At 51.3% G+C, this 26,840-nt stretch overlaps 1 long non-coding RNA gene across 1 annotated transcript; it reads right to left on the bottom strand.

The window, feature by feature from the left end:
• Nucleotides 1-7,965: 7,965 nt before the first annotated feature.
• On the bottom strand, nt 7,966-26,342 carry LOC113958671. The gene is made up of 2 exons (XR_003531572.1): nt 26,192-26,342; nt 7,966-8,055 (listed from the first exon to the last, which is right to left on the bottom strand). It is a non-coding gene; the product is annotated as an uncharacterized LOC113958671 (long non-coding RNA).
• Nucleotides 26,343-26,840: the final 498 nt, after the last annotated feature.

Genomic DNA, 26,840 nt, shown 5'->3' with positions numbered 1-26,840 from the left:
CAATAATCCATTAGTGACCAAGGTTGCTGAATAATATAGTACTTTCCCAGCGCCCATAATTTATACTGCAGACTAGAGAATAGACACGATTATTAGAGTGAGGGCTACTGGATGACACATGATGCATGACCGCTCGGCATTGATCTTCACACAACAGGAAGGTGTCTAGACGGGGAGATGTATGGCCCCGCGAGCCCGAGCGGGGCATATTTCATGCGGGGCCTAATGGAGTGGTGGAGGCCGTGATGGATGAGGCGCGGGGTTCCAGCGGCAGCGCGGTTATGGCTGCGCTAATGCGCGACCTCTCCCGCTCCCCGCGTCCTTCAGCCACGCGGGCTGACCTCATTTAAAGGGAGGGAAAATGAGAGGCACGGGGTGGGGGGGAGGGAGAGGGAGGAGGGAGAGAGAAGGGGAGGGGGGAGAGGGGAGGAGAAGAAGAGGGAGTAAGAAAAATAAAAGATAAGGAGAGGGCGTGATGCAAATGAGCGATCTCCAGCGAGCTCCTGCCACCAGCGTTGTGGGCCTGATTCTGCTCCTGGTTGGACAGGGTTACTCCTGGTTTACACAGGTGCTACTGAGAGCACAGGAAGGCTCTTGTGGTGCCACTCTCAGCCTTGCTTGGGCTGCCAGAGCTCATGGGACTGGCCCCGAACTAGTACCAGAGCCCATCTTGTGGCAGGCCTGATGCCTGCCACAAGAGATCTGACAAACAGATCCAGAGTGGGTGTCTCCTCCCCTTAGTAAAGCCCCCCACCTCAGCACTGGAGCTCCCAGCCCCTCCTCAGCAGCTCTCCCTCCATCTGACCCTCACCCACCAGCCCCCTCCTCCTCCTCCTCATGGACACGCAGGAACTGAGACACGTGGAACACCCAAAAAACCCCCAGATGCACAGAGAAACCTTGAAACACTCGAGCGGGATCAGAATTAATAAATAGCAGCCCTAAAAGACTGAAACAAGATCAAACAGGTTTGGTTTTATGTGCAGAATTCAAACGGAGCTGCAGAGCAGAGCCCGCGGTGCTGTCGGACACGGCACAGACACGGCACAGACGTGGCACAGATGTGGCACAGACGTGGCACAGGCATGGCACAGATATGGCACAGGCATGGCACAGCTCTGCAGGGCTGGTGGAAGCCAGAGCACCTGCTGGCCTGCACGGAAAGGGCTGGGGATGCTCAGGGCATGCTGGCACGGAGGAGGAGAGGGGAAGGAAAATGTGACTCCAGGCAGAGCTGGAACAACACTTTGCTCTCCCTCAGGACCACTAGGAAGGACTGTTACAGCACTGGGCTGGGGCCCTGTCTGTTCAGAAAGGTTCTTGTAGCCATGCCAGTGTGCCAAGGCTGGAGGAATTTTACTCCAAGCTCCAGTACCATTGGCATGGGAGGCGACCAGCAGTGACAAGACCCAGCTATTCTGGTGCTCCACACTGGCTGCTGGCACCTGATTCCAGAAGAACTCTGTATGGATCATCAGAAGAACGTGGGGTTTGGTTTTTGGTTGGTTTTGTTTTTGGTTTTGTGGTTTTTTGTTTGTTTGTTTGCTTGTTTTTGTTGTTTTTTCTAACTTCCAGGAATTTCTTTAAGGAAAACAGAAATACAGGTATTTTACGGCGTTCTGTCATATTTTCACACCTGACAACACCACTTTCTGCTGAAAACCACTATGCTGTTGATAGGAAAGATACCCAGACTGATAAAACAACACACCCAAGAGCTCTGGAGTGCTTTGTCTGAGGAGATGGAGGGCAGAGCCCAGGATGCAGCCCAGCAAGGAGCCCAAACCCCACAGCCCATGCTGACCTGCAGAGAGTGGATCAGCTGCTCCCTCCCTCCAGCCCTGGCTTCTCCCTGATGAATTCTGTGCCTTGGTAATGAACCCTACAGGGTCCCCAAAGGCTAAATAAAACGATCTGCTGAAGTTGAAAACTGAACTCATAAAGAAAGACCTGTTTGCTTCCTCCCTCCTGTTTGGACCCTCCTTTCCTCACCCCTCGCTCATTGTTTGGGTCCTGGCCTGGTGCCCAGCACTGTTGTCAGCCCCTGTGTCTGTGCAGACACACCCTCCTCCCCAAAGAACTTCCCAGCTCAGTGGTGAGGACAGATGGATCAAAGGAAAGATGATTATTGCTGTGCAGGACCAGGAAACTAAAGCCTGTGGAAGGTTTGGAGGGAAAGGCCAGGGCAGCAGCAGCAGCTGAGCCTCAGGTTCTTGGGGCTTTGAGCACAGGGATGTCCTTCCTGCACTAACACGGCTGGGCAGGAGGGCACGGCCTGGCACAGAGAAACAGCTGATTTTGGGGACTTGGAGAGTATCTCAGGTGACTCTACCTGTGCCTGCCCTCAGCCCCACACGGCATGAACCCCACATCAGCACACCAGGTCATCTCAGGACTTCTGCAGCTCCCGGAGAGCTGTCCCACCACCCACTGCAGCAGCTGTGCATCTCCCTTCTCCCAAACCACGTATGAATCCACCACAGCCCCTGTTCCTTCCTCCAAACCTGTGTACAGACCCACACACACCCCCTGCTCCTTCTCCAAACCAGTGTACAACCCCCCCCACACCCCCTGCTCCTTCTCCAAACCCCTGCACAAATCCACAAATCCCTGCTCCTTCCCCCAGGCCATGGACAAACCCCCACCTCCCCCTTGCCACGTTCCTTCCCCTCCATGTAAGGGCTCCAACTCCCCAAACTGCCTGGGAAGGAAAAGAGAGAATGGCCATTTACTGTGTTTCTTTTACCATCTGGGCTTATTAAAAACTGCGCAGCAAATTAAAAATAGGTGGGAACAAAGATGGGGGAATGACATAAAGGGCTGCAGAAAATTCTCTGTGTACTTTTAAAAGCTGGAATTGCCATATGGACTGGCAGAGAGACATGTTTTACATTTCCACTGGTACATGACTGACATCATTTAGCATTAAGTTCTATTTGAATAAAATGGTAGTAGACATTTAGGTAATATTACAGGGCAATAAATGTTTTAAAGAGCCTTGGGGGGATGCTCTTGAAACACAGTCCCGACCAGAACTCTAAAAATATGTCTTGATATATATTAACCTCTTTTAGGACTTTTGGCTCTCAAACAAATAATGGAGGACAGAGGGGGGTTTTTTCCCCCTCCCCTTTTACTCTCTGAATTAAGAGTCCCTGGCTATATTTTTCCCTTTTTCCTCTTTAGCTGTGCTGGGAAGAACATGAGGGAATGTAGTTAAAATTCAAAAAGGTTCCCCTTTATCATTACCATGAATCAACACAATAAATGAGCCCCTTCAGAGCACGGTAATAAGAATTTGATAAATCATCAGCCAAAAATTAACTAGATGTCAAAACAATCTTTGGGAAGTGTGATGGATTAGGGGCGATAGTGGCAATTAATCTCCCAGCATGAGTTCACAGGAGAGACTGAGCGCTGGGAGATGGATAGGGGGGAGACCAAGGCCTCACAAGGTCAGGACACTGCGGAAAGGAGCGAGAGAGGCAGAGAGAGACGGGGAGAAGAAGGAAAAAATTCCACTGAGTCGGCAATACCCGGCCCCCGCAGCCGAGGGAAGGTCGGTCACACGCCTTTGAAAACCTCTCCGTCTCCAGCTGCTCTCGGTGATGAGGAAGCACTTTCTGCTCCTGTAATAAATGCCACGAGGCAGCTCCCGGGTCCAGCACACGGACCCAAGGCTGGGGAGAGCAGGAGCACGGGATGCTCCGCTCCAAAACCGGGAACGGGCGGCTGGAGGAGACAAATCCTCCTCTGGCGTGGGAATCCATCCACGCAGGGCCTGGCAGGGGGTGCACGTGGCCTGACTGATTCTGCCTGAGCACAGGAGGGGGGAGTGCAGGAGGGAAGGGCTGCTGCAGCCATGAACCCCTACCCAGCTGGAGAAACCTCCCCCAGGCTCCCACCCGGCGGGAGGGTCTGCAGCCCTGGCAGAGACAGCGGGGAGCTGGGGCAGAGATCCCACCCTGCACCATCCAGGTGAGCTGGGGCAGAGATCCCACCCTGCACCATCCAGGTGAGCTGGGCTCTGCTCCTGCTCTGCACCATCAGGTGAGCTGGGCATTGCTCCTGCCCTGCACATCCATGTGAGGGGGCAGTGATCCCACCCTGCACCATCCAGGTGAGCTGGGCACTGCTCCTGCCCTGCACCATCCAGGTGAGCTGGGGCAGTGATCCCACCCTGGATCATCCAGGTGAGCTGGGCATTGCTCCTGCCCTGCACATCCAGCCACGTCTCCCACGGCCAGGATGGGCCAGCAGGACCCCTCTGCCCACCCCAGGAGAGCCTAGGGCAGGGCAGGGCTTGCAGACTGGCACGGCTGGGCCAGCTCGGTGCAGGTCCCACAGAAGCAGGGCCACAGCTCCTGGTGTGCAGGTATTTGGGAGAAACCCTACCCTGGGTAGGCAGAGCCCTTCCACTCAGCTCAGGGATTATCTTCACCTGTGCTGGTGAGTTTTGTGCCTCAGTTCCTGACAGCAGCACAGGCTCCCAGCTCGAGTGAGACATTGTACAACTGAAAATATCTGCTGTGAGTCAGCTCAGCCTCCCTGTCTGCTGCCCCAGGGATTGCCAGCTCACCCAGCACAGCAGCTACTCCCCATTCTCCTTCCCCACTGTGCCCAGCCCTTGGTACTTCCATGTACAACAGGCTCTGCTGTGCTGGCAGGGCCAGATCCTGCAGGGATGAGCAGCAGGGGTGCTGGCACACACTGCCAGAACTGCCCAGCTCATGCCCTTCCTTCTCTGCACCAAATCTGTCACCTGGAATCCTTTGCAATCCAAACAGGGGAGGGGGGAAAGGGTGATGAAAGCAAACACCAAGTCAGGCATCGCCTGGCAGGGGTCTGCTGGCTGCTCACACCATGCCAGGCTCAGGGTGACACCTGAGCCTGACACACACTCGGGATCAGGGTGACACTGGGGGCTGGGACAAGCACACAGGAGGCTTTTTTGGGAGCCACAGTGACCACAAGAACACAAGTAACTGCCCTAGACCCTCTGCTGTGGCTCTGTTTCATCCCTCTGAGGGTGCTGCTGACCCCCCCAGGGGTGCTCAGGAACGGAGACTCGGGCAGAGCAGCTGGCAGAGGGCAGGAGGGAGCTCTGCACAGTCCCATTGCTCTGGTTGTGACCTGAGAGCCTCTCAGAGGGGACAGGAGCACAGGAAAGTGGGACTTTGAACCTGGGCTGTCAAAGTGGAGCCTGGGAGTAGCAGTGCTTGTGAAGTGAGAAAAGAAGTGGGAGCACCAGCTCTGATGGCTTCACTCCTGCACATTCACACTGTTGATAGCACCTTTCTTAAATATTTGCATCCTTAAGAAGCAGCAGGCTTTTAATTTATTTTTTTTTTTTGAAATTACATTTTTTGTGATTTTGACTGCGTTACTCATCCAGTTCTAAGTAAGAGACAAATGCCTGGCAAATGTTGGGATGCTGCTGGCTGCTTGGTGCATATCAATGTCAGAGAGATTTCGGAAGGAGATTGAGAGAGAGAGAGAGAGGGAGAGAAGAAAACACCCTCCCAGCTGGAACACTCTCCCTGAATGCCTGTCTCTTCTCAAGACAGACAAGGCTTGGATAGGACAGATGTTTCCACCCAAAAGCAGATGTGAAGATGTTACTTTCCCAGGGAGGAATGTGGTGGGGTTTATTATTAACCAACAGTCCCCACATGACAGCTCCCCTTGACCAACAGTTGGAAAACCTGGAAAAACACAGAGCCCTCTAATCCAAGTGGTGGCAGGAAATGCTGATGGACTCCACTGATTTATTATTATTAATTGCAACCTGGAAATGACCAAGAACATCTGGGAGGGCCAAATGTGGGAGAGAAGGAAAGCTCGAGCAAAGAGGCCGAGTTTTGGATTCCGTGATGGGCTCAGTGTGCTGCTGAACTCCAGGAGAAGCAGCTGGAAAGGCAGCCTGGGCAGGCCCTGGGAGGCAGGAGCAAAGGGGGGTCACACAACCAGCACCAGTCCTGGGGTACAGCGAGGAGAGAGGGACAGGGCAGACAGGTGCACGTGGATTTTGCTGAACTGAGAGGCCAGTTGAGCTTCACTAAAAGCTCTGGGTTTCTTCAGTCCCGCTGCTCTGTAAAACCTACACACTTCCAGATTTCCAAACAAACACTGAGTCATCCATTACCTAATGTAAAGTCAGACATCCTCTGCTGCCAGCCCCACCTCGGGACACCTGGACACTTTCCCACCAGGTACCCCAGAGTCCAGGCTCCTGACACACACACACAGCTGTGGTCAGCCCACAACCTGAAAGCTCCTAAAACATCTGTTTGTATTTTCAGAGCAGTATTAACGCTGTCAGGCCGTGGCAGATCTGCTTAATTTTCACAGACATATGTATAATACACAAGCCAAAATACACTTAAAATGGGACATGTCAGAAAATAAACAACTATTAAGTAATGAAATATAAAGGAAGTCGGTTCCTGCACTTTCTCTCTCCCACACACATCCCCTGCAGCCACAGGTCCATCATCTCCTCGTGACTCCCTGCTCAGCCTCACGCCCAAAAACTTCTACAGGAAAATACAGCTGCTTCCAATGGCCGGAGTGTCCGTCCCTTTCCCAGGAAGCTTTAAAAAAGCCCAACATCCATGTGAAAAATCAGCCTCACCATACCCTCCCCACATCCCCAGATTTGTAGAAATTGAACCTGAACAGGTTATTTCCACCCCTGCCCTTTCCCTAATTTATTCTGTGAGGTATGTGCAGCTGAAACCAACTGCTCTGAGGTGAGGAGAAGTGCCCCCTAATTGGGAACAGCATCTCCAAGGGGCTTTTCCAACGAGGTGCAGATTTCTCTGGCACACATTGTCGGAGCTGAAGGCAGCATAATGAAGTCCAGAACTTTTAGGTTTCCCCTTTAATATATCCATCATGTCTAGATCCATTATTGACATGTTGACTTTCTTGTTTCTGATTTAAGCTGCCAGACTCGGTAAAATTGCCTTGACAGCTTTAGCATTTGTGGCAGAACACTGACATGATGTTACTTACAGCTAATTAAAGTTGAGAGCATAATAAACAATCCCGGGATCCTAGCAACCCAATTTCCTTGGGTGTTCAGCTCGCTGGATCTTGACCCGGGTTCTTTGAAGCTCCAGCAAATTCTTTGAGTGACCTCCCTGCTCCGAGGGTGCTTTGGAAACCAGGGCTGGAAAACGCTGGGAACGCGCGGGCACGGCCTGTCCAGAGGAGTGGGGAGGGACAGGGAGACAGGGATCGGGGACTGAGGGGGAAATGGGAACCTGTGGGATGCTGGAAGTGGCTTCCCAAGGCCACTCCACCAAGCAGAGACGGGCCAGTGGGTCAGAGCTAATTAGCGACGCAGTGAGAGTGAGCAAAGGGAAATTCAGACTGATCACCAGGAAACCTTCCCTCTGGTAGGGAAATTCAGACTGATCACCAGGAAACCTTCCCTCTGGTGAGCTCTGCTGGGCTGCAAAACACTCTCTGGAGGAAAGCAGAGCAAAGCCCACTGCTGGAGTCACTGAGAGCTGGCTGGCTCTGCAGTGCAGAGCTGGGGGACCCCGGCGAGTGGGAACCAGGGAAATCACAGGAGCAGCTTTTCTATCACTAGTCCAGAAGGTCCTGGAAACTTCAACTGCATCAGTTCATTCTCCCTTCCTCTCCTGTGCCACCTCAAAACCAGCTTGTCTCACACACAAGGGCCTGTCACGGTGTGAAATTACACACCCACAAAAGAGAAAGATCAGTTCACTCAAGGGCAAGGTCTCACCTTTCCCTCTGATGAACATCTTTTTGTTACTTATTTTGTTATAATAACAAAAGAATAAACCTTGCCATACCCAAATCAGATTCTCAGAGCTGACTCAGCCAGCAAAATCAGCATTTTTTTCTTGTCTGCAGTGAATCAAAAATCGCTACTCACTTGTGCAGAATCAACTGAAATTTGAGGTGAATTAAATCCAAAATCTCCCTCTGTTCCTACAAGTGACTGACATGTCTTCTTTATTGCCAGTTTCTTGAGTGCTATTGGACCGATTTCTCCCATTTTCACTGTATCTCCTCATTCTGCAAAGTAGGGCAACAACAACATTTCACGTCTCTTGCAAAGACTCAAATTTCAGAGCGACACCAGCTCTGTGAGTCATTAGAGCCACTGAACATTGTTAGAGCAAACAAAGGTGAAGTTGTATTAAGTTAAATCTCAATGAAAAAATGTTCTAGTTCCAGCATGTTGACTTGCATTTGTGCATATGAAGAGCAACTGCTGAATCACAGTGAGGTGATGATGCATCTGACATGTCGATAGATAATCTTTAACTGACTTAGTAAGCCAGTACAAAGGCTGTGGCGCTGCTCTTAATCTCTTAATTCACCTTAAACCAGCCTGAAACTGAACCTCGTGTTCTCACAATGCTTTGAGAGATCTTTCATGCACTGAGAGAGCTTTCATGACTCTTCTTAAAAAGACAGAACCTCTGGGCCCTGGAGGTGAACCAAAGCATATGTACCCTGTGAGAGAAAGGCCCTGTGAGCCCAAGCTGTACCCTGGTGCATGTGTGGTGACTGCAGGGACCCCAAGGACATCTTTGTGCAACTGCTCCAAGTCTGCACTTAGAGGATGAAAACAGTATTTTACACTTTGGTGGACACAACCGCCTGTGGATTTTGCAAATCCCCATTCCCCACTCCACAGGGCAGAGAGCAACTCCTGACCAAGTGAAGTGAAAAGCTTGGGGGTTAACAAGTCCCAGAGCAGAACATCTTCCTGGGCCTCTAGTGAAGAGCAGTGCCACCACCCCTGACCAGCAGTGCCCACTGCTGTGGGAGAGTGGGATGAATCACCCGGGGCTGGATGACCTGCCTGCTCCTGACTGGAGCTGCCACGGAGCTCAGCCACCTGACAAACCTGGCTGGAAGTGCTGCAGGGGGAAGTCTTTTCCCAAAGGCAACAGTGGGACCTGGGAAGCAAAGGCAGTGCAGAAGGAATGCCTCTCTGGAGGAATTTCCTCCTGGACAGTGAAGGGGGATCCCTTGTCCCCCGTGCCATCCTTTCCCGGGAGCCAGGGAATGCAGACTGCGAGGCTGGAGGTGCAGAGAAGATAACTGCTCACAGCACTCACTCCCATCCAGGTTTCACTCCCTATTTTAGTGCTCCCAGTTTCCCAGTGTTCCACAGCCCTGCCCTTCATCTCAGTCCATCAGCAGCAGGACGTCCTTGGAGCGGGCGGGCGCAGAGAGGTGGATGGCAGAGGGACAGCAAAGGAAAAGGAGCGTTCACATTCCCAAACCCTCCGCCAAAATCCCAGATCCCCCAAACCCTTGCACCCTTCCCTGTCTCCAGAGCAGGAAATGCAGCAGCTCCCCCAAATTCCCCGCAGGGAGAGAGGGAGCAAGGACGGGGAACCCCAACTCAACTCCGGCCGCGGGCGCCCGTGAGAGCAGCTTCTCCTTCCTTTTGTCCTGGCTGGGGCCCTCTGCAGTTCCAGCTCATTCCGACCCTTTATTCCTCACTTTCAGCCCCTTGTTCCCTTCCAGCTGGGCCGTGTGTGTGCTCTGGAGCTGCAGTGGGAAAGGTGGAGCGCGGTGACCCCCGGTCATCAATCACGCTGCCTGCGCGGCCGCTTCACAGCCAGAGCCTGATTATTGGCCCTGGGGAGCTGTGCAGGGAAACGGGAGGGGAGTGAGTCCATTTCCTGCCGCCAAACCGCCGACATCAATTCACACCGGGGGGCTGCAGCCGCGGGGGGAGAGCCTGGAAACGGGATCCATCCGTGTGAGGGGACGGGGCGGGATCCACGCGCTGCTGCGTGTGAGCACACGTGTGACCACACAGACACGGCCACGTGTGACTGTCCCGTGCAGCAGAGGGGCAGCAGCCCGGAGGATAGACTGGTTAAACCAACACCAGGTAAAACCTTGGACTAAAACCAGGATGGCTGGATCAGGCCTGCTGGCTTTCTCCAGGCTGGGATTCACACCACTGCACCTGAAAAGCTCAGGGCTTTTTCAGTGGTAGCCCCTAAAAATGGCGAGAAAAGCTTACAAAAGTTTAGACCACAGCTCTGTCTCAGGTTCCCAGAAAAACCCCAAACTAAACAACCACCACCCCACGCCCCGTTCTGAGTTTAGGCTGCGGGGTGTGAAGGGTTTTACCTCTGGGCAATGAGCTGTGGCAGCAGGAAGCCGTGTTGCCAAATACCTGCCATGCTTCCAGGGATGACAGGAATCCATCCTAACAGCCAGGAGCAAACAAAACAAAGCCCCACACAACCACCACATGATCAACACTGGAAGTATTTATAACTGAGATCCCAGAGTCCTGGTGTCTAGGAAAGCTGGGTGATTGCATCCTGACATTCCTACTGCCAAGGAACAAACGGGGATGGCAAGTACAACTGGTAACAATTTTCTAAAATTGCAGAAATTTCTCGTTGTTTTCTTTTTTTTCTTGGTTAATAGTTCTTTTGTCCTGACTCTAGACATTTTGCTAATCAGTTTATATCATATGGGAGCTATCAGCAGAGACAGTCAAGCCTGGGGATATGTAAAACCTTTCCATTGCCTGAAGAATCCAAGGAGACCTTTGACACTTGCAAAATTCCCTTGCAAGGGAAGGGTAAGGGAGCAAAGTCAGAGCCAAAATCTGCAAAGTTGTCTCTTCATTTGCTTTCAGACAGAATCTTAGAAGTTTCCCCTGCAGATATCACGTTTTTATGGGGCAGCAACAACTGAGGGACTGTTTTGCCAGGGACTGTTTTGCCATCCTCTTGGCCCTGTGTCTTGCCCACTCCTCACCTGTGGTCTCTCCTGGCCACCTGGCAAAACCAGCAGCACCTGTGCTGGAGCACGGATGGTCCCCTGGAGCCACGTCCTCCGAGACAACACCATCTCATCAGGGCACTTCCAGTTGAACCCACGTGTTCCTCCAGCCTTTGCTCTCCCAGGAAAAACCCCCCAAAACCCAGGCAGAACCCAGCCCACCACGCCTGAAACCACGGGAGGGGCTGAGGGGAGGTACCACAGCAGCCTCTGCTTGGCAGCCCTGCACGTCTTTTCCCTTTCCTGTTGAAATAAATGGAACGTGGAAATTGGGGAAACTGAACCAGTCAATTGGAAGCAACAGGGCAGAACCCCCCCAGCCCTGCAGCTGAGCTGCCACCGCGCTGTCACCGAGCTCTGCAGCCACAGAGACTCCCCCCCTCCGTGTCCCTGATTATCCAGAGCATTGATCCCGAGCCCAGGCTCAGCCCTGGAGCTGCCACGTCAGGCTCTGGGCTGGCTCAGGAGCACCAGGACCCCGAGGTGTGCCAAGGAAACGGTGTCATCAGCTCTGCCGTGTGCATCTGAGCAAGAAGTGCCCGACAAAAAAAACCCCAGACCCGTTTGCCATTGCAACTATATCAAACCTTCTCCAAAAAGTCACTTCGAGGTCACTGTTTTTGTCCAGTATTTCAATACATTAAATGCAATTACTTCATTGTTGATTTACCTGTCATTAGAGGCATGTGTTTGAACATGATTTATTGAGTGAGTTTTGTGCCAGTTGACTTGCAATAGATTGCACAATATTCAAAAAGGCTCATTTGCTTGGCATTACATTAGAAGCAGGGTGATTGCAACACAAAGCAATGTAAATGAGTTCTGAGAGGCTCCATCATTCATGTTGTCATGTACTGAATCCTATTATTATTTATTACCATAATTGTACTGTGTTTCCTGGGGCGATAAATTAGGACTGATGGGTCCCGCTGACAGCCAAGGACTGGACTCGCTCTATATAATTTAATAGGGATACTGTTGGATCTCTGCTTGGAGGAGACTTAGGGAGGAATTTAGTAACTAAGCAAAATCCTTTCTTAAAAAAATTAAAAATAAAATAAAAGCAGTGAAGTTTCCTCCCCCCCTCCTTCTCCCTTGGCAGCAATTTAAGTCTTGATAAAAGCTGCAAAGGAAATGGGAGCACTCTGTCTTTCATAATAGGATTGTTAAAAAAAATCACTGCCCTGTGTCACAATCTGTTTTCTGCTCCCTGCTGACAGGCAGCCTTGCACTGGGAGCAGGGGGACAGCACGTGGCTTAAAGGGACAGCAGGGACAGCTCCCGACCTGCAGCAGCCCAGCTGAGCCCCACCCTGCCCTGCCAGCACCAGCTGTCCCCGAGGGAGGGCTGTGGGGAACATCCACACACAGAATGTCACCAAACCCAGCTTTTCCTGAGCTGCCACAGGAGGTGCTGCTGGATGTCACCTCCCACCCAGGGGCCTCCCAGATCCCTGGGGGTCTTTGGCAGCCCCGGCTGCTCCGGTCGCATGCCCCGAGCCCTCCTTCCAGGGGTTCAGCCTCTGAGGTTCAGATCCCGGGGATGTTGTAGGAATAATCAGTTTGGTGACAACCTCCCAGCTGACACCTGTTCCTCCTGCTGGATCTTTCCTTCCCATGCACTGGAATTCTCAAAGCCTGAGCAGCCAGAGCAGGACTCAGCACCAAAAACCCCCTGGACAGCAAACTCAGCCCAAAGGTGGGACCACAGGTCCAGCACACTTTGCAGCAATGCTACCTGTTGAAACCAAGGAGTTTGCTCCTCCTAAACTCAGCTACTCCGGGGTGTGAAACACAAGGAGGAGGCACAAAACTCAGCTCTTATTTTTATGTCAGGCACCAAAGGCTCTGAATGGGACGACTACGAGAGAAACAGGGAAAGGACATCTCAGGTTCCAGTATCCAGATTAAGATTCAACAACAAAATTCTGCTTCTTTCCAAGCCTTTAAACACCACCAATACCAATTTTTCTTCTACAATTCATGAAAAGAGACTCAGAGCTGCAGAACCTCAGAACTGCTGGACTAGAACAGGTTAATGGTCCCTACAGCCCTGTATGTTGTATTTGTGAGCAACCAAATGTCCATAAATCCTCCTAGTGGACAATTTTATGGAATAATCAACACATCAGGGATATTTCCTTCTAACCTTCCCTGAGTTAGTGACTGGCTTATGCCCTGAGGCGTGAGAGCTTATTGACTGGATCCATCTCTTGTTTGAGTCAATAGTTATCCGTCAATTCAGGTCAATTCAAATGAGATTTTATTGACAGGAGAAGCTACACAAAATGTTGCCAAAGTGTGAGAAAATGACAAGGCACCCCTACCTTCCTCGAGCCATCTGTCAGAGAGAGGCACAACCTGCACTGGTTTTACAGAGAGACTTTACTCGCAGCTCCATCAAACAAAAATTGTCCTTGATTTGGCTTCATCGACTTAATTGAGCTGAGCTCTGCTGAGCATAAACAAGATCCATCCTGTTTCTCCACGGACACCACCAGAAGTAGCAGCAGTGCATTAAAAGGCCGAGGTTGCAAACCCATAATTATGTCAGAAACAGGGCAGCACGGAGCTCCTCCTGCCAGGGAGCACAACAGCACCCGTGGACGTGGAGCTGCACCCACAGCTGTGGGACCCTGGGCATCCCTCTCCCCCCTCCCCGCCGGCTGCTGCTCCAGCTCACGTTCTGCCCACCCCACGCAGACACATGAGACTTGTCACTCAGCCATCAGAGGTGCTTTTCCCTCGCCCTCCCGCAGCAGTGACACATTTTTGGCCAAGCACGTCCCATTAATAGAAGCCGCTGTCAAACACGGGGGCTCCCAGACAATGCGGGGATTGTGCCGATGGGCAGATCCCCAGGTAATGTGATGCAAGAGCTATAAAATAGCTCAAAGACATGGGAAAAAAAAAACCAAAACAAAACAAAAAAGACAACCACATAGCCTGGTTTTGAAGAGGCATTTGTGGTTTGCAGAAGTTTTTTTTCTTAGTATAAATTTTGGAACAGGCCCTGGCACCCGACCTGACGGGGTTTCCAAGCCCAGCCTGGTTTGACGTGCACATTTCCTTGAGCTGTGCACTGTTTCCTTGACTTCTCCAGCACCTCCTTCCCCAGCACATCCTCCCCATCCTTCATTTCATTACTCAGAAGAAGTGATGGGCCCAGTCCAGCTGGGCCCAGTCAGAGCAAGAATTCAAACCCACCCTCTGCACTGTCCCCTGTGCTGGCGCTTTTCACCCCGAGACAAACCCGGCTCTGCTTTGCCTGACACAATCCAGCTCCAGAAGGAACCTGGAGGGGACTCTGCGAGCCTCTGTGAGAAGGAGCCCTTTGCCACAGGGGCAGGGTGAGCACAGGGCACACACCTGATCCAGCCCTCCCTGGGGACCTGCCCCAGAGACCTTTCCCAGCAGCGGCTCCGGTGCTCCAGGTGATTCATGAGAACACGGGGTCGGAGCTCAGTTAATTGTGACAAGTCTTTTATATAAATCACTGGTAATCTAACAAATACCAAGAAATGGCGAAAGGAGAGGAGGAGAGAGGAAACTATGCATGTGACTGGAGCCCCACCTCAACCCAGCAAGCAGCCAGGTAAGTGTCCCCAGAGGGTTTTATCTCCTCTGAAAAGCACAGTGGCTCCTGCAGCTCTGGTGGGTGGGCAGCAGCTCTCAGGGCACTGCAAGAAATTCCTTTAGGGATGCCAAGGCTGTACAAAATTTATCCTGCTGTTTGTGAGGGCTGGATCTTGGATCAGGGCACTGAAGTGCAGGGAACACACGGCGCTGGGTCCTGCCAGCCACGCCAGGCTGGGCTTTGCTGCACACCCAGAAAGGACGAGGCACAAGGACCCATCTCTGCCCTCTGGCACCAGGGAGAGCCCAGCCCCGCTCAGTTTGTGTCCCAGTGAAGACACCAGGGCCAGGTCAGAGCCACTGAACCCCCTTTAGCTCTGCACATCCATCAGCTGGGGGGGGGGTCTGGCCCCCGGTGACCTGGCCTGGGTTGGAACCCGTGACCCCCCATCCATCAGGGCTGCACACCCCATTAGCCACCCAGCCTGCTCCTGCAGGGGTGCTTTGTGCAGCTTTGGTGAGCTCCCATGACCCATCCATCCCTCCACACATCTCCAGGAACATTACTGTGGCACAGAGTCTGACTGAGTGCAGGGATGAAGATATTAAGCATGTGTCTCTGTCAGTTATGGCCATTATCATTAGCAGACGAGCTACTATTCCCTATATATTCCTTTTAGAGCCGTTTACAGCCGAAACATTTTTAATGGCTCGATGAATATGAATGCAACATCCATAACCATTTGCACGTATGAGTCTTTGAGGCACATCCATCTCCCACTGCAGGCACATCACCTCCCATCACCACTGTCACACCCAACAGGGACTGGGGAGAAGGGGACCCCACTTTGCAGTGACAGATGAGGGCATTATCTCTGCCTGTTTTGTAAAACACGTTCCCAAATCTCCACCACTGTCACCACAGACTCCTCTCCCCAGTCACCTACTTATTTAGGCTCTTATCCTTTCATTAACAATGGAAAAATGCAGGCCCTTACATCTGTTAGCAGGCATGATTTTAGACAAATACAACTTCTTATCAAATAAGCCTGCAATAAATGTTTCATGAACAGAACCCTTCAATAGAACTCCCAACACTAATTTAATGAGAAGTATCAAATGAATTTTTTTTTTTTTATTCTGATATCCCCCCTGAGACAAATGATACTTTGCAGGCCTATTTTTAACAAATGAATTATTGACTTAAACTGGCACAATTAATCACAATATAATGGGATCAGGGGATGTTAGAGGCTCATTCAGCACGGCAGATGATGAGTACTGACTCTTCCAAGAAATGAGGCTCTTTAATCACTCCCAGATTAACAGCTACATGCTTTCAAATTTCAATCACAGGGAACTGGTAGTGTGGAATGAAAAGGGCCCACTCCAGCAAGGGTGAAGAAGTGGGAGGATTTCTTGCCCCATGGGAGCCTTGGTGCTTGCTGTCTCAGAGATGGGCACCCAGCTTCCCTAGGGAAAGGATAGGATTGTAATTGCACTGTATTTCCAAGGGTTTTTCCTTCCAGGTAAGAATTTGGTTTCACCAGGTAAGGATTTGGTTCCAGGACAGAGCACACTGGCAACCCCTCAGGCTGTTTGACACCTCCCTGAAGGGAAAGTCTTCAGATTTTCAGTCTCCACCAGGATTCCACTCCAAGAGAAGCACCCAGATTATTTTCCTGATATGAAACCACCTCCAAATATTTTGGCAGGGAGAGCTGCCAGTTTTGTGCCCACCTCAGCCCCAGTTCTTGTTGGAGCTGATGAGGAGAGTTCCCTGTTTGGGTCTGGGTTTGCTCTGTTCACCAGGAGGCTTCAACAGCTGCCCCTCCTCAAGCAGGGAGGAAACACGGCAGCTCCTGTTATCCCTGAGTTCACACAGGAAAGGGGAACAGCTCTTTGCAATGGAAGAGCAGTGGGAAAGAGGCAGGGGAAGGTGGCAGATGCAGTGGGTTGTGCCAGACTTTTTCAACAAGTCTCACTGTCTGCAAGGCAGAGCCTGGAGATGGGAAGCAGCAAGTGAACCCTGGACGTGCCTGAATGTGCTGAAGCTCCCTCCCAGAACCGGGGCTGCTCTGCCACGGGGCAGCTCCTGGGGCTCTGGTACCCAAAAGCTCTGCTTTATTTGGATTTACAGGCCTGTCAGAAAGGCAGGATTGATGGGGCAGGGGTCTCGTTTTCCCCGGGGGGGATGGAGGAAGTGGAGGGATGTTAGCAGCAACGCTGGGCACATTATCATCTGCTGGTCCCATTTAACAACTTCTCACAACATATGCAGTTTACATTACAGTATCCTGCACATGTAGGCTTTGGCTGGAAATATCCTCCAGAGCTCGGAATTTACTGTCGTGCAAATACTGGGAGAGGCAAGGAGCAGGCATGCCAAAGAGTGGGAAAGGAAAGCCTCCTTTGTTCCTGCCTCTGGGTCCTGTTAACCCCAACCCTGCCGTGCTGCAGCATGAGGGGTGCTGCTGCTCCAGCCCCACGCCTCGTCTCTCCCTGTGGCAGCTCCTCAAGCACCATCAGCTCACACAGACTGACTTGGCTCCCATGGGCAGCTGGAACTGGGCCTCTGAGAGAAGATCTGCTCTCAGCCAAGCTGTCTTTCTTTTCTCTGCAGGCCTGGCACAACAAGGGGCCTCGCTCTGCCATTGCTGCCACCAGCTCTGCATCCCCTGGGGAGTCTCCCCAGCCCTGGCAGTGCCAGCACAGACCCCCAGGGCAGCAAAGGAACCACTGTAGGTGAAGCTGCACGGACACAAAATATGGAGTTTCCTCCTTGGTTTCGTCCTCCTTTATGCAGGGAAAAAAAAATCAGGAGGAAGGTTCAGTGTGACATAAGAAGAGGACTGAAGAGGATCTCCTTGTCCATCCTTTTGGCAGAGAATCAGGGAATCATGAGTCATGGAATGGTTTGGGTTGGAAGAGATCTTAAAGATCATCTTGTTCCACCTTCCTGCTGTGGGTAGGGACACCTTCCACTACCCCAGGTTGCTCCAAACCCCGTCCAACCTGGCCCTGGATGCTTCCAGGGATGGGGAGTCCACAACTTCTCCAGGCAACCTGTGCCAGTTAGAATTTAATTCTAACATCTAGTCTAAATCTACCCTCATTCAGCTTAAGGAAGCTGAATTTTTACCTTTTTAGGAACTTTTTCCAGTGCTAGGCTGGACTGTCAGTCCATGTAAATAGAGTTTCCTGGATTTAGGAGGTGTAATCTCATTTTATACCACAGGTATCCTGACCCTCTGTTCTGAGGAGTGGGCCCTTGGAACAAGAGTGTTAAAGCAGCAAGAATTCACCAGGATTACCCTAAAAGTGACAGCATTTGTCAACAGCAGCCATATCCAGAGACGATTTTCCCTGGGAAGCCCAGCACACCTGCTGAGGGTGGCAGTGCTCCTGTCCTGGGCATCTCCACAGTGAATGCAGCCATTCCCAGCCCTGGCTCCTGCCCAACCCACCCCAGAAACCCCCCTGTCCCTCCTGGACACATGTGTGGAACTCCAGCACACTTTGGTCACAGCCACTGTGCAGCTCTACTTTGTGATGGATTTAATTACTCCTAATTTATACCAGGCAGGGCTGCACTTAGCAGGAAGCACTTAGCACTGTCACTGTAATGTCAGGCTTAATACATGTTTTTAGAGCTCTGGTCATTAACTACACCAGAGATTTGAGCCTTGGATTTACTATTTGGTGCTCCCAGACCCCAGTGGGCCTTGGGGGGTGTTGCAGCAGCCTGCCAGTGTTGCTCAAAACCACATATATATGTGACATCCACCCCACTTCTCCATTCTGGAGTCACAGGGAACAGCTCTGCACCCCCCAGGTGTGACACAGGGTTTATTTTTACAGAGAGATTCCCAGATTCAGAGGCCTGCGAGCTCCCAGCCAATATAAATTGGTGTGCTGAGAAAGGAAAGCAAGTTTATGCTTCCTGGGAATGTTTATTATTGCAACAGTTCGAAAATGAAATCTCGTATTTGAGAGAAAAATATGGTTGAAGTTGCTCCTGCATGGATAGAAATGACCCACATTCCTACTCCTCTCTTAATTTTTTAATAAGCTGATTCATTCCCCACATGACATCACTGCATGTTCATACCTTTATCAAAAACATAAATAAAATATTCACTTGTATTTGTTTACCAAAAATGCCTTTTATGAAGATGAAATATTTCTAAAATCTGCTCATTTATGTTTTCCACCGAGCAATATATTAAAAAAACAAAACACAATTTGTGTTGGTGAAACTTAAAGAGTTTTGACAGCAGCAACAACTTGTTTTGTGAAAATTGCTTCTGAGGGGAAAAAAAAGCAATTCTTTCAAACCCTACCATTTAATATTATATATTTTTAAAAACAACCTGCTTCTGTGCTTGCTCTTCACTGAGCACTACCTGTCCTTGATGCCACCTGAGGCACCTGAACACAGCAGCACCATCAATACAAATGAACACACTAAATGGTGATTGCCAGGCTGTCCATCCCCTCGTCCTCAAGTGGCCATTTAGGACAAATTCCTTTAAACTCATGAATGCCATTCCTTTTCTCGGCAAAGGTCTTGTCTACAGGGTGCAGGGAGGAAAGTTGAGATAAATGCAGCCCGGGTCTGAAGTTAATGTGGAGGTGTCAGAGCTCGGCGGAGCTCGGTGAGCTCCAGACACGTCATCCCAAAGCAGACTTTGACAGCCCTCACCTCGTGTTTGTGCCCTCACACAGCGAGTTACTGCTCAGGTTCCCCATCACTCCACTCCTACTACTGCACCACCACCACACACACTCCTGGGAGCTCGGGGGCTGCACGAGCTGCTGCTGCACAGCGGAGTCGTGTCCGTCCCACTCAGGGCTGTGCCCTCCCTGCTCCCACCCCACAGGGAGGGCACGTGGGATCCAAGGGACCTGATCCTGCTGCAGGACCTCGGGCTGGCCCGGAGCAGCCCCAGAGCCACGGGGGGATGGAGCTGCACAGGGTGTGACAGCCAGTCTGTCCTGGCTGCCTGCAAAGAGCAGCAGCTCCATCCCACCCCGTCTGAGAGCAGTGAGTGGGACAGGGGAAGTTTTGCTACAGAAAACTACTCATGGCATGTTGTTCACCTCTTGATTATTTATGAGAACCCAATAACAAAACAGCTGAGCAAACAAAGCCCCCCCTTCCCCTGCTCCTTCTCCTCCACTGTAAGCCCGGGGACTGGCCTGAGGGGCTCCAGGCTGCCTTTGCAAACACACCCCTAAAATCCTGGGGAGGACTCACACGCCTTTGCTGACTGACAGGTGCCACGGTGATCAATGGGGGCAAGGAAAACAACCTGGAATCGGGGTTTAAGTTGCTGTTACACAGCTCTGGCAAACAAAGGAAAGGCTCCCCTGTCAGCTGTGAGTGACACGGGCATTGTCACCGGCTGATCGATCCCAGCCCCAGCACACCCAGCTCTTCCCAGGAACCAGCTGTGGCTGCAGGGGGAGGCAGCTGAGCAGGAATCAGGGAAGGATCAGGCGTGGGGGACTCGAATTTGGCTGCGAGCAGGTGTTGAGTGAATTCCTCCAAAAGGACGAGATTCATTCTTCCGCTGGCTTTGGGATGAATTAGCATGAATTTATAATCCATAAATCCTGGTGGCAGCGGAACAGCATCCCTCCTGTTGTTATTTATTTTGAGATTTTCACTGGGGCAATAGCTTTACGTTTGACATTTATATAGGTCACAGTGAGCTAATAGCCATCTGCCATCTGGGGACTTTTATAATGAACATTGCAGAAGACTATGAAACAATCTCTGGCATTTCCTATTCGAACAGAAGCTGAAATAGGGTTGATCTTTACAATATGCTCTGCTGTCTCTCCTCAGGTTTGCATTAGTCATTTGCCTGGCCTTGCTACACACGCACACACACTCGCACATATGGGAAGGGGTGGGCTTCAGCATTTAATACCAACAGTTAATCACCACATGCATGAAAAACACCCAATACCTTGCACAGCTATAAAAGGCCCCGATTCACCTGAAAATTCTTCATACATCTCAGAAATACTAATGACTCCCCAGCCCTCCTCCCCTGCAGCGCAGGCACGGGAGGGTCGGCTCTAGTGCTGGCTTGGCTGTGGTGCATCTGTGTGAAATCACTCCTGCAAGGTCACACTCTTCCCTCAGCACAGCCTCCCTGCCCTGCTCACCCAAAGCACACCCCAGGCTGAGCAGGGACAGGTAAGAACCTGCAGAGTTCCCAGGAAAACAGGAGGCAGGAGCTGAGGTGCAGCACACGAGCCTCGTCCAGAGCAGCTCCCTGCTCCAACCCTGACTGCTCATCAGCTACCTGGGGCCTTCAGCCAAGTGCAAACAGGAGAGAAACCACCTCCAGGGGAAGGCTGGGGGTCACATCCTCCCCTCAAAACAGGCACAGCCTGCAGCTCCTCCTGGGTAGGAGGGTCACTGCCACCTCCCTGGGACAGCGTGTGCAGGGACACCTGCATTTCCCAGCACCTGGGAGCACCGTGCTGGCATCATCAACTCTTGCAGATGGGGAACTGATAGAGCAGGGAAAGATTAACTGACTTGCTGAATTGTGTAAGCCACCTACACCAGCTGTGAGCGAGCCCAGGTGTCCTGAATTTTGGGTCAGCACTTCAACGGCGAGGCCGTCCCTTCTCCCCACACCTACACAGTGTTTATCTTACAACAGGGATGTGTGAAAGGACTGAATGTGCCCAGAGGAGAATATCCCACCCCAATTAGTCACTCTTCAAAAAGCCTCCTCGAGGGGCAGGCCTCCTTGATGCTTCATGTTCCTCCCGAGCTCCCCAAACCTCGGAGTAATAAATTACATTTGTTTGTGCCTTAGCAGCACCAGCCTGTCCAAATGCTCCTCTCCACGACTCAACTCATGATGAAATGCCTATTTCCTGGTGCTGAGACCTGTGAAAATTGGTCTTCCCAGCCCAAGGGGGCACCTTTGATCCCATGAGCTCCCTGCCTCCCCCGTGCCCTGGCACAGACGCCTGGTCCTGGGGTGTCACTTATTAGTGTTTTGTCTTCCAAGGACGACACACAGAGCACATTTGAAATCCAATCCCCTCTCGTGGGGCTGCAGGGACGGGAGAGCAGGGAGAAGCCTGAGCACTGACCGGGCTTTGCCCTGGTCCTACAAGGACTCAGGTTACACAGAATGCTGCCCCGGCTCCCACAGCCATAAATCTCCTGGGCTGCAACTTTTGCAAAGCCCAGCTGGTGACAGCTTAAATAACTCCATGCTCAGCTGCTGCCCACGAAAGCTGACAGGGAGAGGGTGGCCTGGAAAGTCCACCTTCCCTGCTTCCATCAGCATTCCCAGCAGCTGCTCCAGCTCCCTGTCCGGGTACAGCAGGTACCTGGTGTGGTGCAGCTGACTCGGGGGGCTGTGAGACCTCAGCTGGTGACACACATCCAGGGTGACCTCCCAAAGCCTTGCAGCCCCTCCTGCTCCACCACCAGCCAGGTCACGACTCTCCTTCCATCGCCCTCAACCCAATGGAGTCACTTTGCACCGGAGCTGCTGCCACAGGCAGAGCCTTCCCTCCCTTCCACCACATCCCTGCAAACTCTGGCCCACACAAGAGCAGCTTCATTACAACCCCAGGCACAGACAGATAAATGCTGTAACAGCCTTATCTCCCCCTCTCCCACCGTGTGTGTGTGCTCCCACCTCCCAGCACAGGCAGTGCCTCAGCACCCTTGGGGCTGGGCTGTTAAACAGTGCTCGTGGCTCTCTGGTCACACAGCCCACAGCTCTGCCCCAGGAGCGCTCCTGGGGTCGTTATTAATGTCTGTGTCACAACAGCTTCCAGAGCATTTCCATTACACCCAGCCTGGAGCTCAGCCCTGCAGGATCACAGCCCCTGCTCTGCCTCTGGGTTACAAAGAGAGCAGGAGAGGGTGAGGCTTCACATTGTTCCACTTAAAGGGGATCACCAAAGGGTACAGAGACAAATGGCAGTGGAGGGGTCATTCCTGTTGCTGGGGATGCACTTCTGCACCAGCCTCATTAGGTAAACTTACTTTTGTTCTGCTGTTGAGTGTTCTCCTGCCTTCCAGCCCTGCTCCATCCCTGCCCTGCAGCATCCCAGCAGCCCTTCCCTCACCTCTCTGCCCTGTCCCACTCCTGGCAGCCCCCCAGACCTGCCTCATCTCGCCCCTGTTCCCTGCAGTCCCTTCCAGCACTGCCTCTGATGTCAATCACACCTATTTTAATGTGTTAACTTTCTAAATCCACTTTTGTGCTCACTTAACAATAAGCTGCTTTGATCAGGGTAATACCAGCAAAACCAACAAACCCAAGCCCCTTACCCCCCTCTCCTGGAGCAAAGCTCACCAGGCCTTGGGCTTGTAAAACCAAAGCAATTGCAGCCTTTAATTTTATTTCCTTTATTTTCAGGCTGTTAGATGCTGGTTCTGATTAGGGGCATTCTGAGCAGGCATGGAGTTATTTTAAATAAAAACCAGCTTTGTTGAGCTTTGGGGGGAGGGTAAAAAAAGCACAGCCTTATCAGTTTAGAAGGGTCTGGCAAAGCTGATCCTGCCAGGACAGCCCCCTGATCAGTGCAAATACACTTCACTGGGCAGTGTCACTCTCAAACAAGCTGCCCAGATGTCACAGACAGGAGGTTCCTGCTGAGTGCACGTGGCTTTGTGACACTGCACGGGATTTTACAGCAGGGTCAGGGGAAAACTCAGGACCAGCCATTTAATGCTGTTCAGTTTGGGCATGAGATCTGACAGCCCCAGCATCCTGCCTGTGCTTTCCCTTTCAAAGCAGCTCCTGCCTGCTCTGGTGACTCTGGGTAGCAGAACCTTATCTTTGTTCTCATCTCTCTGTCATTCTGGATTTTTACCTCTGTGGGTAAAAACCCTCTCAGATCCTGTAACCTCAAGGTCCTTCACCTTTCAGTGCCAACATCGTGTCAGAGCTGAGCTCCTGCTCCTCAGGAAGGAGTTACTGGGACCATTCATGGGTCAGGGATCAGATTAAGTTAAAGAGACAAGGAGATAAAAGCTGGAGCAGGCTCTTGTGGAAGAGTTCATGGACAACTGCAGCACCACAGGACACGTGGCCTGATTTAAAGTGTGCTGAAACCAGCAGAAACTGATGTGAATGCACCAAAATGCCTGGTGTGGGGTTATTTTTACCCATTATTTTTACCCTGGTTAAAGACAGAGTGAAATGGCTGTATTAGGACTAAGATTTAATGCTCCATGGTGAGACTTTATATCTACCTTAAGGTTTTTTAGGGCTGAAAACACTGATCACAGTAAAAAGTTCTGCAGCCACAGCCTTAAAAAGCTGCCTCTGAGTCAACCAGTTTCAAAGGCTTTTTCCCCTCTCAGAATTTTGCAGCATGACACGATTTTATTGAGCAGATGCTGGACAGATAATGTGACAGCTTCACAAAAGGGGTGTTTCCCTGAAGTGCTCTGGAGTTTGCTGCGTGACTCTGATGTCACTACAGAAACTCTGACAGCCATCAGAGGACTTCAAATGAAGCCCTTTTCTTTCCTTTCCTTTCCCTAAGTCACGTCTCCGTTGTAGTTAATATTTTCACTGTTCTGTGACACGTACAGACGGCCTGGCAGCACCTTCAGGGCCTGGAACACACCTTCCCATGGCCCTGAGTGTGAGTCCTCCTGGGCCAGGACCTCATTACTCCAAATGCTGAAGCAGCACTGGCATCCCAACTGCCCCGGGAGTGCTGAGCAGTGAGTGCAGCAGAGCAGAGCAGAGCATTGCACGCACTTCAAAACGCTGATTTATTTCCCCAGGACATTCCATGATATCAGCAGTTTGAAGCTGTGAGCTCCTCCCCAGCCTAGGGAAGGTCAGCACCCTCTGGAGCCAGTGTGGGCTCCCCTTGGCTGCCAAGCCAGGACCCCAGGTAGCCAAGGGGCTTTCAGCAGGACGCGGCCCCTTTCCAGCACTTCCAACCCCAAAATGTGAAGGCATCTCAAGACAGAACGCTCTGAAATCCTTCCAGCAGGCCTGGCAAAGCCCCTGTGAACGTGTGCACATGGAGGGGGGGACGTGCAGGAGCCCTGCCCTGGGAGGGGACCCGTTCCCACTGTCCCCTCTGCTGGCAGCCCCTGCTCCGCTATGACAGCCCATGAGTGAATAACCTAATCGAGCCATTAAAAGAAACAGAAGCCCTCTGCCCTGTTTGATTTCTCTCCATAATGATGTAAAGTGCACTTTAATGGAGTCAAAGTGGTCCTGGGCCATTCTTGTTAAGGCTGTTTGATGCAGTGCTATTGAGTCCCACTGCTCGCCTTCATTACCTCCCTCTGCTCTCCCCCTGCATTGTGCTCCACACTTCCCCACAGCTCCTCTGCTGCCACAGCCCCTTGCCTGCATTTTGTCTACATAAATTAGACCTTGTGCAGCATATTGGCCTGTCAGGGGACTAGGAAGAAACTGTATATTGTTTCTGGCATTCCCGGGCCCTTCTGCCCCTGACATCTGCTGTGTTTGTGACAGGGAATACATTCCTGACTCATTATCCGGGCGAGCGGAATCCCTCCCTGACAGCACCATTAATCAGAATCAAGCAGTCCGGCAAAAAAAAAAAAAAAAGGGGGGGGGGGGGAAAGAGAGAAGAAGAAAAAGAAAGCAAGTAAAGAAAAGAGACAGTTTCTAACTTTCACTTCTGTGTCATTCCGGTGTCTGGACAAGTAGCAATCCATCTTGCTGAGTGACAGCTCTGATGGATGGCATTATTTATGCTTTTGTGTATTAAAAGACAGTTCTGGCACTGGCTTGTCACTCACCAGAGATTTAAAAAAAGTTGAAATTTAATTTGAAGGAAAAGAGGGCAAAGATCAGAGGATTCTGGCTGGGGAGTTCTGCCTGGGAGGGACAGAGATTACAGCAGGAGGGAGCATCACAGAGGTGTAGGGCTGAGGCATAAATAAGTAATCACCCTCCCAGGTACTGAGGCCTCTGTTTTTCCTGGTGTGTCTGTATCAATATCTCCTGGGCTGAGAGGTCTGTGTGTTGACACAAACAGGTTTGATGTTCCTTGGAGGGGGATGCCTCACTGGGGGGGTGAGACGGGCATATGCTTAATTTTCTGTACATAATTTGTTTGTGTACACAAACGTGATTATATATGCACATATGTATGTGACTCCATGTGTGTCTGTAACAGGGTGGCTTTCCGTGCACATGTGTATTTACACAAATTAATTTTAAATACAGGCTTTTTGTCCCAGCACACACATCTTCAAGATACAAAACACTTCCCTAAGTATCCACACACACAGGAGGACGGTCACGTGGATACACCCCAAGGTGAACAATACACCCACTCTTTAAAAAATGTTTACTTAAACTCCTTATCAGTCAATTCGAGCGCAAACCAAGGACAATATTCTCGGGGAGCTGTCTCGTCCTGACCCATTTCTAAACTCGGGATCACAAGGAATGTAAATCCATATCTTTGTTTAGCTGTGCTGATTTATGTGCTGGCACCCGAACCCACAGGTGTTTCTACACCTGTGCCACATCCTGAACAAACACCAGAACACGGTCAGAGGGTGTCTGGGGGCAGATGTTACACACAGAGGCCTGAGAGGAAATCAGCAGGTCACCCTCACCTCAGGAAAAAAACAGGTACATCTCCCTGAAAATTGCTGATTCCCTGTATTTATGTTCCATGTCCAGAGTGAACAGCAAAGACTTACCTGATCTGAAGACCGTGGTCAACATATTAAAGAGCATTATACAAATTAGGCATCCCCAAATTTAGGCATCAATGTTAATTAAAACCGCGAACCTTACCTGGAAAAACTGAATCTGTTCAGGAAGTCTGGGCCATGGAAGGATGCACAGCTCTTCCCTCATCCCCTCTGGATGTGTCCTGGAGGAAGTGCCTGTCCCCTGCTCTGCTGGCTCTGCTGCAGGATGAGGACTCACAGAGGTGCTGGTGCTGTTCATGGGGATAAAATGGAAGGGATTTGGTCACAGGTGGAGCAAGGCCACCAGGAACATCCCTGCTGGGACCCAGCAGCTTGTGGCCTGCCCTGGATCTGGGGGGCAGGGACACAGCAGTGGTGTCACACAGGACACGAGGGGTGTCACTCCCTGGCACTTCCAGCCCTGAGCAACACATGGGTTTGACCTGAGCAAACACGGAACAACAAGAAACATCGTTCCTATTATTTATCACTTTTGCTTGGAGATGACCCAGCTCTTGGCTATTTGGACAAACATCTGCTTTGGAGCCCATTGCCCAACAAACAGCATTTGCTTCTAATTAATACAAATCTGTTTCCTTCCCCAGCCTCAGCAGTTTTCACTTCCCCTCTCCTGGGCTATTGGCACCAGCAGCATCACCCCAGCACACCTCCCAAACCCTGACAACAGCCCCCCTGGAGGCTGCAAATCCAGGGCAAAATCCCAGCACTCCAAAACCTGAGCCAGAGTTCCT

The sequence above is a fragment of the Corapipo altera genome, unplaced genomic scaffold (genome assembly GCF_003945725.1).
Source record: "Corapipo altera isolate COAL_440 unplaced genomic scaffold, ASM394572v1 275, whole genome shotgun sequence".
In the NCBI taxonomy this organism is placed as follows: Eukaryota; Metazoa; Chordata; class Aves; order Passeriformes; family Pipridae; genus Corapipo; species Corapipo altera.
Note: the sequence above shows the minus strand (reverse complement) of the source record. Positions and strands in the feature narration are given on the sequence as shown.